This window comes from Brachyhypopomus gauderio, unplaced genomic scaffold (genome assembly GCF_052324685.1).
Source record: "Brachyhypopomus gauderio isolate BG-103 unplaced genomic scaffold, BGAUD_0.2 sc102, whole genome shotgun sequence".
Lineage (NCBI taxonomy): Eukaryota > Metazoa > Chordata > Actinopteri > Gymnotiformes > Hypopomidae > Brachyhypopomus > Brachyhypopomus gauderio.
Window position 1 is genome coordinate 108,400 of NW_027506923.1, and position 15,000 is coordinate 123,399.

Here is a 15,000-nt window from a genome sequence, read left to right on the forward strand (position 1 = left end):
GTAAAATAAGGTACAGTGTTGTTGAAAAGTCTTAAGTCACTGCAGCTTCTTGAAGGGCTTAAAGGTATTTTCTTTATAAGGGGAGGAACTCCCTCACCAGTCAGCGTGGTGCTTTAGTCCCTGAGCTACAGCAGAGTCTGTTGGGTGCTCTGCTCCTGTGTGGAGAGGTCTGGGTGGAGGTCTGGGTGGAGAGCTGAGTTTGACTGGTGGATCTCGAGGACATACTGACACTGCAGAGCTGGGAGGTCAAAGGGTGTGTGTGTGTGTGTGTGTGTGTGTGTGTGTGTGTCCTCCCAACCTCCATCTGAACGGCCTCCTCAGTGATAATGTCCTTCCTCTTTTATGTATTTTATTTTTCTCCCTCCCTTGTGCATCTTATAGAGTCCCGATCACAACGAGGTGTGTGTGTGTGTGTGTGTGTGTGTGTGTGTGTGTGTGAGTGATCAGTTTTTTAGTCCATCAGAAAACATAAGGCACAGCTGGTGTAGTTTATTGTAGGACTCGTCTATAATACGACGTGAGCACATGAACTGAGCTGTCCCCATGTCACCATGTCCGAGCTGTTGTGGGGTGGCTGTGTGTACTGTGTAGTCTGATGATCCCAGTACAACCCTGCGTGTCTGTGGAAACCTGGATTTATCCAGTAAGCAATAATGGTGTAGCCTAGTGTTGAAGTGTAGATTTAGTTTTTTTGCCACACAGCAAAGTCGTAGCCCAGGTTTCTACCTTCAGTTTCAAAGGCCATGCTTCTCTCTCTCCATCTCTCTCTCGCTCTCCATTTCCATCTCTCTCTCTCAATCTCTCTCTCTCATGCTCTCAATCTGTCCCTGCCTGTCTTTCTGATTCTCTAACATTATCATTCTCTCCATGTTCATGTATCATTTTCTCATGTTTTTGCCTCAGTCGTCCTCTCCTAGACTTTGTTTCTTTTCTGTCTCTCTCTGTCTTCCTGTCTCTCTCTATGCCGCTGGCTCTAACACCTGATTTTGATCTCACTTGTTCATTCTCTCCATATTTTCTTTTTCGCCTCAGTCTCTCTCCTACGCTGTATCTTGCTCTCTGTCTGTCTCTCTCTCTCTCTGTCCCCCATTCGTTGTCCTCCCACTTGTCTACTGCAGAGCTGTTGTGTAAGTGCAGTGCTGTCTATATGTGATGTCTATACCACATGCTGCTGAGAGAATCTCTTTGCCATACAGCAGAGTCTCAGCCAAGAGCGTCCGAGTCTGAGGAGTCGTGTCCCTGTCAGCAGTGACCCTGCAGAAGCTCCTTCTCCCCCAGACACAAGGGACGTACAGAGACGACACTCGTCACAAAGACAGCACGTCCACGTTTACGCATGTAGCTGTACCGACACGGAGCCATGACGGTGTGTTAATGAGAGGCAGGAGGGATAGGGGTGTCTCTGAAGGGAGCCTTACTGCACGTCATGGACTCAGTTCACCCACAGCACAAAGCCTGTAACATTCATTTGCTTCTCACAGACACGACATGAACAATGGATGGAAGATGTCTGATTCAGCAGCCGGTCATCCCTCTCACTTCCTCTGTCTCACTCTCGATCTGTCTCACTCTAGATCTGTCTCACTCTCGGAGGGAAGCCTGTGGGTCTCTCTCTGACCAAACACCAGTGGTGTACATTTGTACATTATGTGTCTAAGTTGAGTCCTCTGGTCAAACTTTAAACCAAACAGCCACAGGTTTGGTATGGGTCTTGTGTAACTATGGTAAAATGCTTTTTCATCAACACTGTACAGCAGTGATTTTATGAGGAAGAGTTACTCAAAAAATTGTCAGTCAGCACAAGTTTTCCTCCGGTACAGAGTCCTTTAGGGGGTTAGCTTTAGCTCATAACCCCTAGGGCTAGGGTTAGCTCATAACACCTAGGGTTAGCGTTAGCTCATCACACCTAGGGTTAGCTCATAACACTTAGGGCTAGCGTTAGCCCTTAGAGTTAGGATTAGAGTTTAGGGTTAGGGTTAGCTCATAACACCTAGGGTTATCCCTTAGAGTTAGGGTTAGCAATTAGTTATAGCTAGCCCCTATATATATAGTCCTTAATTGTATTTATGGGATGGAGGAATGTTTGTTCATTTTAACCAGAAAAAACACCAGGTGTCTGTAACATTACTGTCTTCTGTCTCCTTCATAATGATCTCTGCTCGTTAACTTTCCAACTGTAAAATTATGTTATAAAAATCAAAGAGTGACAAATTATGTAGCATTTTGGAGTTTTACTAGCTTTACAAAAACTTTACAAAAGGCGCTTTAGAAATCACCTAAACCATTACAACTCGCCTCAACATGCTGTTCTCGGTGGCCCACTTGCGTCTGTGTAGTTGTATCTTCCTGGGGTGAGTGTGTGTGTATATATATATATTTATATATAAAACGTTTTTAAAATGTTTGTTTGTTTTGCATGTGAAAACGTTTTCTATATACATAGATCTTAGTATTGAAGTTAAATCCATGTTTTTTTTTTTACAGTGTTTGGATATGCAAAATAAATATTTAAACTAATTAAAATGTTATAATCCAGTGCTGACCTTGACCACAGCTCACTGGTCTGACCCTCTGGAGGGGGTGTGCTTCACCCTGCTAAGGCCAGTAACATCTCACACCTCCATCTCCTTGTGTGAGCCGTCATCTCCCTCAGTCTTAAACAGTCTCAGACTCCCTCTCCTCCTCTTACTCTCCCTCCCGACATCTTTACTCTCTTCCGTCTTCTCACTCTGCACTGATGTGTGGAACACTGTCCGGATCACCACAGCAGTCTCTCCTCTCCTTCAGTGTAGTGGTATAAACACATCCGCCATCAGCTCGCCTACACTTTTAATCCATACTAATATTATCCAGTTAACAGTTATTTGACAAGTGAGAATTTTTGACCTGGAGAGGCATGCTTCCTCGGGGTCTCACCCTGGGTAACGCGCGTGCTACCGCAGGTGAGGTCACGCGCGTGTTAATCAATACGCACAAACGTATCATGAGCGCGTGCAATGGACAACCGGTGTCATTCCAACACTTTAATTTGCACCACGTGAGCAACACTTGGCCCTGGCTAGGTTTTGAGTTGGTAAATATTAACACAGGTGTATTACAGACACCAGATATCTTCTTTTAAATGTCACTTCTTCAGTTAGATACATTAGTGAGGTCCAGAGTCATTTCAGTTCTCCACGTTTGCACGCGCTGAGATTACAGCGCCATCGTGCTGTTGCGGTATGAACGTGCAGCCCCCCCCCCCCCCCCCCCCCCCCCACACACACACACACACACACACTCCCCCGGCTGTTCCCTTAACGTAGCGGTTTTAATATCGAGGTCAAGTCCGCAGCCGGTGACTGCACGCGCATTAGGCGCGAACCATAATCGCGTTTGGGCACCATCCCGTTTCCCGTGTTGGGTCGAGACGCCTGGCGGTCCGGACCGGTTCTGTGGAGCGACCCGGAGATGGAGAGACAGAGGGAAGGACGAGGCATCTCCGAGAAGGGGCGGTCCTGATGCAGCCCACGGTGTCATCATCCAGCATCCATCCGGGGAAGGTCCAGAGTGAGCCGCGACCCGCTTCTCTCCCGGTCCAGCTGCCATCCGTGGCTCCGTCCGGTCTCTCCCGGAATATTTAATTTCAGCAATCACTGAAATTCGCATCGATCGTACCGGGACACGGAGCACGTTGGGCCTGGCGGGTTTGGCGTTGATCGCACGGGAGGATGTTCTGATCCGGCCCGTTCACACGGACGCATGTGTGAGGACGTCCATTTTGTCCCCGGCGGAGACGAGCGCTGAAAATCTGTGATTAAAATAGACGGTCGTGCTTGCAACCTCGAGTTTTGTGGAAATGCGGGGAAATACTTGCAAATGCGCCGTGCGTGGTGCGGATTCCTCCGTGAAGATGGACTAATGTCGCCGGGACGGCACCGTTGCACCGAACCTCATTAATTGATGTCAGAAAAATGGGAATTTGTACAAAATAAGCCAGAGAGCATGCAGGAGAGGGCTGTTTGTGTCCCTCGGCGTCGTGTGTGCGTTATTAGAGACGTCTCCATCTCTGACCTGAACAATAGCCCATTTAGTCTCTGATCCCACTCGGTTCGGGGGTACCGGCCCGTTATGGGCTTCGCTCTGATTTCACGAGCTTGTTGTTTTTTTAGAAGACCGTGAATCTCGATTTTAACATTAGTAGCAGCTGCTGGACGGGACCTGCTGTGTGTGTGTGGACACGGACACCGGGGCCTTCACGTCGCACGGACGTCCTGCAGCACACCTGAACAGGGCACGTGGGTCGGGACGGTGTCCCCGCGCGAGCGTGCTGGGGGACGGTCTCGTGCACTGGGCTGCACGCATGTCCCGCTGCTGTGCAGAGACACGGGGTGTACAGGACAGTGCCATGTGGCTACAGTTAAATGGACACGGGGATCTCTGCTGCGCCCTGTCCTGCTGTCTCGGTTTTGTCCAGGTCCTCCCAGAACGAGGTCGTGTCCACGTTCGTGTCCGCTGAGCTGCTGGTGAAGTTCGACTCGTCGTGGCGAACTAAGAGTTAAAGAGAACCACGCACGAATCTGCAACAGTTTGAGCCATTTTCATTCTGTTTGCGTTGATATTGAACTCTTCGTCTTCGGTCGTGGACGTTTTAGAGACTTTTAGGCAGAGACGCCACAGTGAAGTGGATCGGACCCGTCTCACGTCCGCCGTACGTGGAGGTTCTGTGCCGCCCAGGATGTTGGCAGGGGGGTTTTAGAGAACGACCACAAGTCCAGAACCGAACGGATGAACCCACGCAGAGGCGATGAATCCTAGCTGGTTATGATGATGCTGGATACACAGGTAAACTGACTTTAACTCCCAACTTTTCACGGTTGTACAGCAGTAAACATGGCGTGTTCTAACGGGTCGGGTCGTGGGCTGGTGTTCGGTCCACCGGTTCGTGGGTTAAACTGTATCAGTGTCGTTACAACATTACTTGATACATCTTTTGTTCTCACATGAGCAAAACCAGACATAACTGTGATCTAGAGCAGGCCAAACACACAGGGGCTTGGACGAAGTTGCTAAAGCTGATTAAAATAAATTACCATAACAATGACTTCCAGTGCGCGTGTGCGTGTGTGTGTGTGTGTGTGTGTGTGTGTGTGTGCGTGCGTGCGTGCGTGTTTGTGTTGGATATGCTGAGTCGTAACAAAAATACCTTCGTGGCGTTTGTGCTCTTCATCACAGCAAAAAGTACAGAGATGGTGTAGTAATATTTACGAGGCAGGAAACAACTCCCCATGTGTGTATTACAACCCTGCGTGTTTTACTTTAACGTGATGTAGCTACTGTTATTTCAGTTCAACCACAATTACATGCACTTTGCCAGCAGTGTATGAGTATAGTACCTTGTAAACACAGTGACGTTAGGGACAGTAAACACAGAGACGTTAGGGACAGTAAACACAGAGACGTTAGGGACAGTATTCTGGGACACACAGGTTCTGCCCAGTTTAACAGTGTCACCAGATGAGACGCTCGATCTGAGGATGAAGAGCTGTTAGTTCAGTGGGCGATGAAGGAGTGTGGCAGAGATGACGCGTTCCCATGGCAATGAGATCAGGCTATTACCTGGATGGTGCTCTAATGGACACACATACACACATATGCACATAAATACACACATACACACATACACACACACATGCACAGAAACACACATATGCACATAAATACACATATACACACATATACTCATAAACACACATATGCACATAAATACACATATACACACATATACTCATACACACACACATGCACATAAACACACATATGCACACATATGCACATATACACATATGCACACATACACACATATACTCATAAACACGTATACACACACACACACACAGACACACACACACTCCCTCCTGATCTACAGAAGGAGAGCTGAGTATCTCTGCCAGCATTTTTTAGTCACCATGGTTACAACAGGAGAAATCCTGGTCAGAGTTTTAAGTTCTTCTCTTATACACCAGGGGTTCTCCCTCTCTCTCTCTCTCTCTCTCTCTCTCTATTTCTCTCCCCTCTCTCTCTCTCTCTTTGTCTCACTCATTCTCTCCCTCTCTCCCTTGCTCAGATAGCGCTTTAAAAACACACTAGATTATTTTGAACTCAATGCCCCATCCTTCTCTCTCTCTCTCTCCCCCTCCACCTCTCTCTCTCATTCTCTCTCTCCCTCGCTCAGATAATGCCCTAAAACACTCTAGATTATTCTGAACCCACTGCCCCATCCTTCTCTCTCTCTCTTTCTCTCTTTCTCTCTCTCTCTCTCTGCTCTATCCCACTCTGATATTTGCTTGTGGTAAATTTGCAGCGTGAGTGATTTTCACAGAGTTGTTGTTTTGTTATCTATATTTGGGGCATAATTAGTCTAAATAATCTGAAATCATGTGTAATGCCATAAGGAAAATGTTCAGGCAGACATGATGAAAAATGAGAGATGTGTGTGTGTGTGTGTGTGTGTGTGTGTGTGTGTGTGTGTGTGTGTGTGTGTGTGTGTGTGTGTGTGTGTGTGTGTGTGTGTGTGTGGGTGTGTGTGTGTGTGTGGGTGGGTGTGTGTATCTATGCATGTGAGTTATCAGCAATGTCTTAATGAGATGGCTTTTCTCATATGAGTCCAAACCCAACTAAACACTGTTGTTAGCGGCCTTTGGAGAGCCCAGTGTGTGCTGGTGTGTGAGAGAGGGAGGTGTGTGTGTGTTTGTGTGTGTGTGTGTGTGATTGTTTATTTCTCAGTGATCATGTATGATCACCTCCTCCATGTGAACATGTCGTTTGACATGGGACGGGGGAGTTTGGTATGTTCACTACACAGGGGTAGTCATGGCCTGGTGGTAGGGAACTGGTCTTGTGACCGGAGGGTCGTGGGTTTGATTCCCAGACCTGAGGCCATGACTGAGGTGCCCTTGAGCAAGGCACCTAACCCCAACTGCTCCCTGGGCACCGGGCTAGGGCTGCCCACCACTCTGGGCACGTGTGATCCACAGCCCCCTAGTAATCATTAGTGTGTGTGTGTGTGTGTGTGTGTGTGTGTGTGTGTGTGTGTGTGTGTGTGTGTTCTGACTGCACAGATGGGTTAAAAGCGGAGGACAAATTTCGATTGGGGTGTAAAAATCACAATTGACAAAATATGGTACATTTCATTCATTACATTTCATTTCATTTTGCCATTTGTATGACAAGGAATAAACAGGCAGTGTGTTTTACTCTTCTGATCCTGTGTCCCCCGTCCCCTCTCCCCTGTCCCCCGTCCACTGTCCCCTCTCCCCTGTCCCCCGTCCACTGTCCCCTCTCCCCTGTCCCCTCTCCCCTGTTCCCCGTCCCCTGTCCCCTCTCCCCTGTTCCCCGTCCACTGTCCCCTCTCCCCTGTCCCCCGTCCCCTGTCCCCTCTCCCCTGTTCCCCGTCCCCTGTCCCCTGTGCAAGGCTCCCTCAACTTTCCCTCTAATTTCACTTCTTTTCTCCAGCAAGTGTGTATCATTTATTCATAAAATGTAATGCATTATGTATGATTCACACAAGCTCTGACTCTCTCGGCTTGAGCAGAGAGGGACACATCTGTGTGAACAGGGAGCCCAGGTGGAGGTGTGTGAACTTGGACCGATGATAATGCCACAGAAGCAGAGTGGATGTTCAGTATTATTAAGATGCTGATAGTAGTTTCAGAACAGAGAGCTCGTGTGTGACCCAGAGAAATGGACCAGGGTCCTTCAGGACTTATTTTGCCGTCATACATAATTAAAATAAATATCACTGTAACGCACATCTGTGTGTGTTATGACAGACATATTATAGGCTGGCTGGTGCTAGATATTTTAATAAGCATTTCTAGACCTGGTGTGGTCTATTCTGATATTTCTGCATATATTACTAAGGAATATTAATAAGGAAATATGTGTATTCCTTTACATAGAGAAATGTGCTCATGCGCAATGCTTCCATTTTGGCCACTTATAACCATTAAACTGGGCTCCTGTTTGAATTACATTCCAGGTCCAGTTGCTTAACTTCCTGGTTTAATTAGGAGCAAACAGGCTGTCCCCTAACAGGCTGTCCCCTAGCAGGCTGTCCCCTAACAGGCTGTCCCCTAGCAGGCTGTCCTCTAACAGGCTGTCCCCTAACAGGCTGTCCCCTAGCAGGCTGTTCACTAGCAGGCTGTCCCCTAACAGGCTGTTCACTAGCAGGCTGTCCCCTAACAGGCTGTTCACTAGCAGGCTGTCCCCTAGCAGGCTGTCCACTAGCAGGCTGTTCACTAGCAGGCTGTCCCCTAGCAGGCTGTCCCCTAGCAGGCTGTTCACTAGCAGGCTGTCCCCTAACAGGCTGTCCCCTAGCAGGCTGTTCACTAGCAGGCTGTCCCCTAACAGGGTGTCCCCTAGCAGGCTGTCCACTAGCAGGCTGTCCCCTAGCAGGCTGTTCACTAGCAGGCTGTCCCCTAGCAGGCTGTCCTCTAGCAGGCTGTCCCCTAGCAGGCTGTCCACTAGCAGGCTGTTCACTAGTAGCCTGTTCACTTTTTAAAAAGGTCACGGATTGCCCAGTGTTGCAATTTATTAAGCTGTAATAAACATTTCTCATCCACATTCAAACACACACACACACACACACACACACACACACACACACACACACACTATGGTGTGAAGTAAACTCACGAGCTTTCGCAACACCATAGGCGAGATTCTGAGATTCTGGAGATTCTGGGTTCCAAAGTTAGTCAGAGTGACCCAAATCTGACCGTTTCAAAGTTCTGGCACAGTAACAGGGTTGAGGCAGAGACCCAGAGGTCATGTGTGTTTGGACATACACACTCTTCTCAAGGCTGAGATGGAAATGAAGAAAAAGGATCAAAGGACGGCTCTTTGTCATTCAGAGAGAGAGAGAGAGAGAGAGAGAGAGAGAGGGATGAATGGAAGATTCATCAGTACCCTGGTGAAAGGGCTGTAGTAAACAGAGTGTGTGTGTGAGAGACTGCTCTGTTTCTCTGTATATGTACACTGACAACCCTGCACTGGTTCTGGTGAAGTCAACCCTGCACTGGTACTGGTGAAGTCAACCCTACACTGGTTCTGGTGAAGTCAACCCTACACTGGTTCTGGTGAAGTCAACCCTGCACTGGTTCTGGTGAAGTCAACCCTGCACTGGTTCTGGTGAAGTCAACCCTACACTGGTTCTGGTGATCTCAGTCTTCTCTTAGAACTTGACATTCATGCTCCGTCTCTCAGCGTCAGTAATAATGCCCAGGGTCATATGCAGAGAGGAGAGGTGTAGAGAGGGGAGGTGTAGAGAGGAGAGGAGGGGAGGTGTAGAGGTGTAGAGAGGAGAGGTGTAGAGAGGGGAGGTGTAGAGAGGAGAGGAGGGGAGGTGTAGAGGTGTAGAGAGGAGAGGTGTAGAGAGGAGAGGTGTAGAGAGAGGAGGTGTAGAGGTGTAGAGAGGAGAGGTGTAGAGAGAGGAGGTGTAGAGGGGGAGGTGTAGAGAGGAGAGGTGTAGAGGTGTAGAGAGGGGAGGTGTAGAGAGGGGAGGTGTAGAGGTGTAGAGAGAGGAGGTGTAGAGGGGGAGGTGTAGAGAGAGGAGAGGAGGGGAGGTGTAGAGAGGAGAGGTGTAGAGAGAGGAGGTGTAGAGGTGTAGAGGAGAGGTGTAGAGAGGGGAGGTGTAGAGAGGGGAGGTGTAGAGAGGAGAGGTGTAGAGGTGTAGAGAGGAGAGGTGTAGAGAGAGGAGGTGTAGAGAGAGGAGGTGTAGAGGGGGAGGTGTAGAGAGGAGAGGTGTAGAGGGGGAGGTGTAGAGAGGAGAGGTGTAGAGAGGAGAGGTGTAGAGAGAGGAGGTGTAGAGGGGGAGGTGTAGAGAGGGGAGGTGTAGAGGTGTAGAGAGGGGAGGTGTAGAGAGGGGAGGTGTAGAGGTGTAGAGAGGGGAGGTGTAGAGAGGAGAGGTGTAGAGAGGAGAGGTGTAGAGGTGTAGAGAGGGGAGGTGTAGAGAGGAGAGGTGTAGAGAGGAGAGGTGTAGAGAGGAGAGGTGTAGAGAGGGGAGGTGTAGAGAGGAGAGGTGTAGAGAGGGGAGATGTAGAGAGGAGAGGTGTAGAGAGGAGAGGTGTAGAGAGGGGAGGTGTAGAGAGGAGAGGTGTAGAGAGGAGAGGTGTAGAGAGGGGAGGTGTAGAGAGGAGAGGTGTAGAGAGGAGAGATGTAGAGAGGAGAGATGTAGAGAGGGGAGGTGTAGAGAGGGGAGGTGTAGAGAGGGGAGGTGTAGAGAGGAGAGGTGTAGAGAGGGGAGGTGTAGAGAGGAGAGGTGTAGAGAGGAGAGGTGTAGAGAGGGGAGGTGTAGAGAGGGGAGGTGTAGAGAGGAGAGGTGTAGAGAGGGGAGGTGTAGAGAGGGGAGGTGTAGAGAGGAGAGGTGTAGAGAGGGGAGGTGTAGAGAGGAGAGGTGTAGAGAGGGGAGGTGTAGAGAGGAGAGGTGTAGAGAGGGGAGGTGTAGAGAGGAGCTCGGTGTGAGTGGTAGAGACTTCTGTCCACACACCAACAGCTCCCACACTGGCCCCAATTGCTCTGCTGTTGCTATGGAGACAGAGCCATGGGCCAACCCTGTACACCAGTAAACTGAGTCTGGCTGCAAACCCAGACAGCTGAGAGACTGTAGATCACTGTAGATCTCTGAGACTAGATCAGTGTAGATCTCTGAGACTGTAGATCAGTGTAGATCTCTGAGACTGTAGATCTGTAGATCTCTGAGACTAGATCAGTGTAGATCTCTGAGACTGTAGATCAGTGTAGATCTCTGAGACAGTAGATCAGTGTAGATCTCTGAGACTGTAGATCAGTGTAGATCTTTGAGACTAGATCAGTGTAGATCTCTGAGACTGTAGATCAGTGTAGATCTTTGAGACTGTAGATCAGTGTAGATCTCTGAGACTGTAGATCAGTGTAGATCTCTGAGACTAGATCAGTGTAGATCTCTGAGACTGTAGATCAGTGTAGAGCTCTGAGACTGTAGATCAATGTAGATCTCTGAGACTGTAGATCAGTGTAAACCTCTGAGACTGTAGATCAATGTAGATCTCTGAGACTGTAGATCAGTGTAGACCTCTGAGACTGTAGATCAGTGTAGATCTCTGAGACTGTAGATCAGTGTAGATCTCTGAGACTGTAGATCAGTGTAGACCTCTTAGACTGTAGATCAGTGTAGATCTCTGAGACTGTAGATCAGTGTAGATCTCTGAGACTGTAGATCAGTGTAGACCTCTGAGACTAGATCAATGTAGATCTCTGAGACTGTAGATCAGTGTAGACCTCTGAGACTGTAGATCAGTGTAGATCTCTGAGACTAGATCAGTGTAGGTCTCTGAGAAAGTGTAGATCAGTGTAGATCTCTGAGACTGTAGATCAGTGTAGATCTCTGAGACTAGATCAGTGTAGATCTCTGAGACTAGATCAGTGTAGGTCTCTGAGACTAGATCAGTGTAGGTCTCTGAGAAAGTGTAGATCAGTGTAGATCTCTGAGACTGTAGATCAGTGTAGATCTCTGAGACTGTAGATCAGTGTAGATCTCTGAGACTGTAGATCTGTAGATCTCTGAGACTGTAGATCAGTGTAGACCTCTGAGACTGTAGATCAATGTAGATCTCTGAGACTGTAGATCAGTGTAGACCTCTGAGACTGTAGATCAGTGTAGATCTCTGAGACTAGATCAGTGTAGGTCTCTGAGAGTGTAGATCAGTGTAGATCTCTGAGACTGTAGATCAGTGTAGATCTCTGAGACTAGATCAGTGTAGATCTCTGAGACTGTAGATCAGTGTAGATCTCTGAGACTAGATCAGTGTAGGTCTCTGAGAGAGTGTAGATCAGTGTAGATCTCTGAGACTGTAGATCAGTGTAGATCTCTGAGACTAGATCAGTGTAGATCTCTGAGACTAGATCAGTGTAGATCTCTGAGACTAGATCAGTGTAGATCTCTGACACTGTAGATCAGTGTAGATCTCTGACACTGTAGATCAGTGTAGATCTCTGACACAGTATAGATCAATGCTGATCTCTGAGACAGTGTAGATTAATGTAGATCTCTGAGACAGTGTAGATCTACAGAGGTAGTCTCCCCTTTCTTTTTTAGTTTTTTCTTAGTTTCTCTCATTGTCTTTCTTACTTTCTTACTTTTTTAAAAACTACAACTAAGTTAGTTAGTCTAAGTTAGTCTGAGTTAGGTACAGGACTAAGTGTTCATATATTTAAAAAATCTCCAAAAATAGACGTGTGTGTGATTTGTAATTAGACTGGTAACAAGTGAAACTTAAAAGCTCTTTACTTTCACAGAAAATAAATGGACTTAAATATGTATAACAACATTTTCAAATGACCCAGTTCTTCGGTTAGCTGCACAGTTGGTCTGTCCAACACTAACTACACCTGGCTTGCAAACTGCCTCTCGGTGACCTCCTGTGACCTCCTGTGACCTCCTGTGACCTCCTTCTCTCCTCTGCTGAAGTAAACACACCCATTCAGTTTGCTGGGCAGCTTGACACGTGGACCAGTGATTTCTGGATCACGCTGTCTTCAACAGTCGCCACTAGATGGCGCAAACAGCCGTAGGAGTGGGCGTGTGGTGAGGCTAACCAGTTCCAGCTGATGCTGTTGTGTGTTTTCACTCAGTGGGAATCGGCCTGATTGAGCTGTTTTCAGACAGAACCAGACCAGGACGCTGTGGCATAACAGAGGGTTCTTCTCCAGCTGGGAGTCGGGATTGTTTTTCTCTGGTCTGTGTGTTTATCACTCTCTCTCTCCCTCTCTCTCTCTCTCTCTCTCACACACACACACACACACACACACACACACACACACACACACACACACACTTCTCTGGCAGCTCTGAGTTTGTGTTCTCGGTGTGTTGACTTAAGCGTGTTCTTCTGCTCCTGGGTTTTTATGATACAAAGATGAGCAACTTCCTGTGAAGATTCCTCCCGCCACACAGCACCAAGTGTTGCTCTGTTTCCACAGATCAATAAGCAGCTATTTAACTGTGGTCACTCAGCCAATCACAAGGCTTTATAAAACAAGGAGTCAGATGTTCCTGAGGTCAGGGGTCACACTGGGGCTGCACTCTGAACCCAAGGTCTGGCCATGGGGGCGTGTGATGGAGGCTTCTTATCTGACTGTGTCATAGCTTAAGTAAGGACCGTCCAGTGCATGCAAAAGTGCTTGTGTGTGTGTGTGTGTGTGTGTGTGTGTGTGTGTGTGTGTGTGTGTGTTTCTCCTTACACCGATGAGCATGAACCCCCTAAAGTGTGCAGTTCTATGTTCTACTTGGTGCTGTTCCTGAGTAATAAACACACACAGGTGTGTTGGAGTGAATCTCCTCCATCAGCGTCCCCTCATGGATCTGATGAACACACTGTATCTTCTCTCATGGCGTCCATCTGTCTCCTACCAACCACACCACGTATCTGCTCACACTCTGGACTACAGCAACACACGGTGTGTAACCTCATGCGCTCATCGCCTTAGTAACACCCTGCAGCCAAACCCCAAATCTCATCAGATCACACCCTTTGTTTTGAACTAGTGATGTCATATACCGGTGGGCTTGATTAACTGCCTGAGACAGATGGATGTATGTGTGTGTGTGTGTGTGTGTGTGTGTGTGTGTGTGTGTGTGTGTGTGTTGCTGCTAACTGCACTTGATATTTGATCTCCCACCTGCTACGAAACTCCCCCAGGGAGGGTATACTATTCTGCAGTGTGTGTGGTGTACAGTCAAGGGAAGGAAGTGTGTGTGTGTGTGTGTGTGTGTGTGTGTGTGTGTGTGTGTGTGTGTGTGTGTGTGTGTGTGTGTGTATGTGTGTGTGTGTGTGTGTGTGTGTGTGCGCGTGTGAAAGTGTGTGAATGTGTGTCTATCCGTCTGCTGTAGCTGAGATGAAAGTTAAACATGGCTGGAAAGACGGATGTACCTATATGTTTATGTACTGGGTGGACTGGTGTGTTGTTTCTGTACTGGTGGACTGGTGTGTTGTTTCTGTACTGGGTGGACTGGTGTGTTGTTTATGTACTGGGTGGACTGGTGTGTTGTTTCTGTACTGGTGGACTGGTATGTTGTTTCTGTACTGGTGGACTGGTGTGTTGTTTCTGTACTGGTGGACTGGTGTGTTGTTTCTGTACTGGGTGGACTGGTGTGTTGTTTCTGTACTGGTGGACTGGTGTGTTGTTTCTGTACTGGGTGGACTGGTGTGTTGTTTCTGTACTGGTGGACTGGTGTGTTGTTTCTGTACTGGGTGGACTGGTGTGTTGTTTCTGTACTGGTGGACTGGTGTGTTGTTTCTGTACTGGTGGACTGGTGTGTTTTTTATGTACTGGGTGGACTGGTGTGTTGTTTCTGTACTGGTGGACTGGTGTGTTTTTTATGTACTGGGTGGACTGGTGTGTTGTTTCTGTACTGGGTGGACTGGTGTGTTGTTTCTGTACTGGTGGACTGGTGTGTTTTTTATGTACTGGGTGGACTGGTGTGTTTTTTATGTACTGGTGGACTGGTGTGTTGTTTCTGTACTGGGTGGACTGGTGTGTTTTTTATGTACTGGGTGGACTGGTGTGTTGTTTCTGTATGTTGTTTAGTAGTGCTCTATACAGTGCAAGATACAAAATATAAAATATAACAAAACATAAAATGTGCATTGTGCCTTAAAGATTTACAGCAGGAGTTCCAATATACAAATATGCAGAAAAGTTTGTTCAAAAGTAGAAGAATCTCTGGTCGAAGGCACAAAGTCTCCATCACCGTCTCCTCCAGCTGTATACGTCAGACCATGGCAACCTTGGGAGAGTGAAAGGTCTCTTCCTGTTTGGCAGGAAGTGGGTGTGACGAAGGCAGCGGTGGGTCCAGGGGCGTGGCCTTCACTTGGGCTTGTGCATCACTGGATCAAGAGGACCATCAGAACACAGAACACTGACCAACCTGCCCACAGGACACTGACTAACCTGCCCACAGGACACTGACCATCCTGCCCA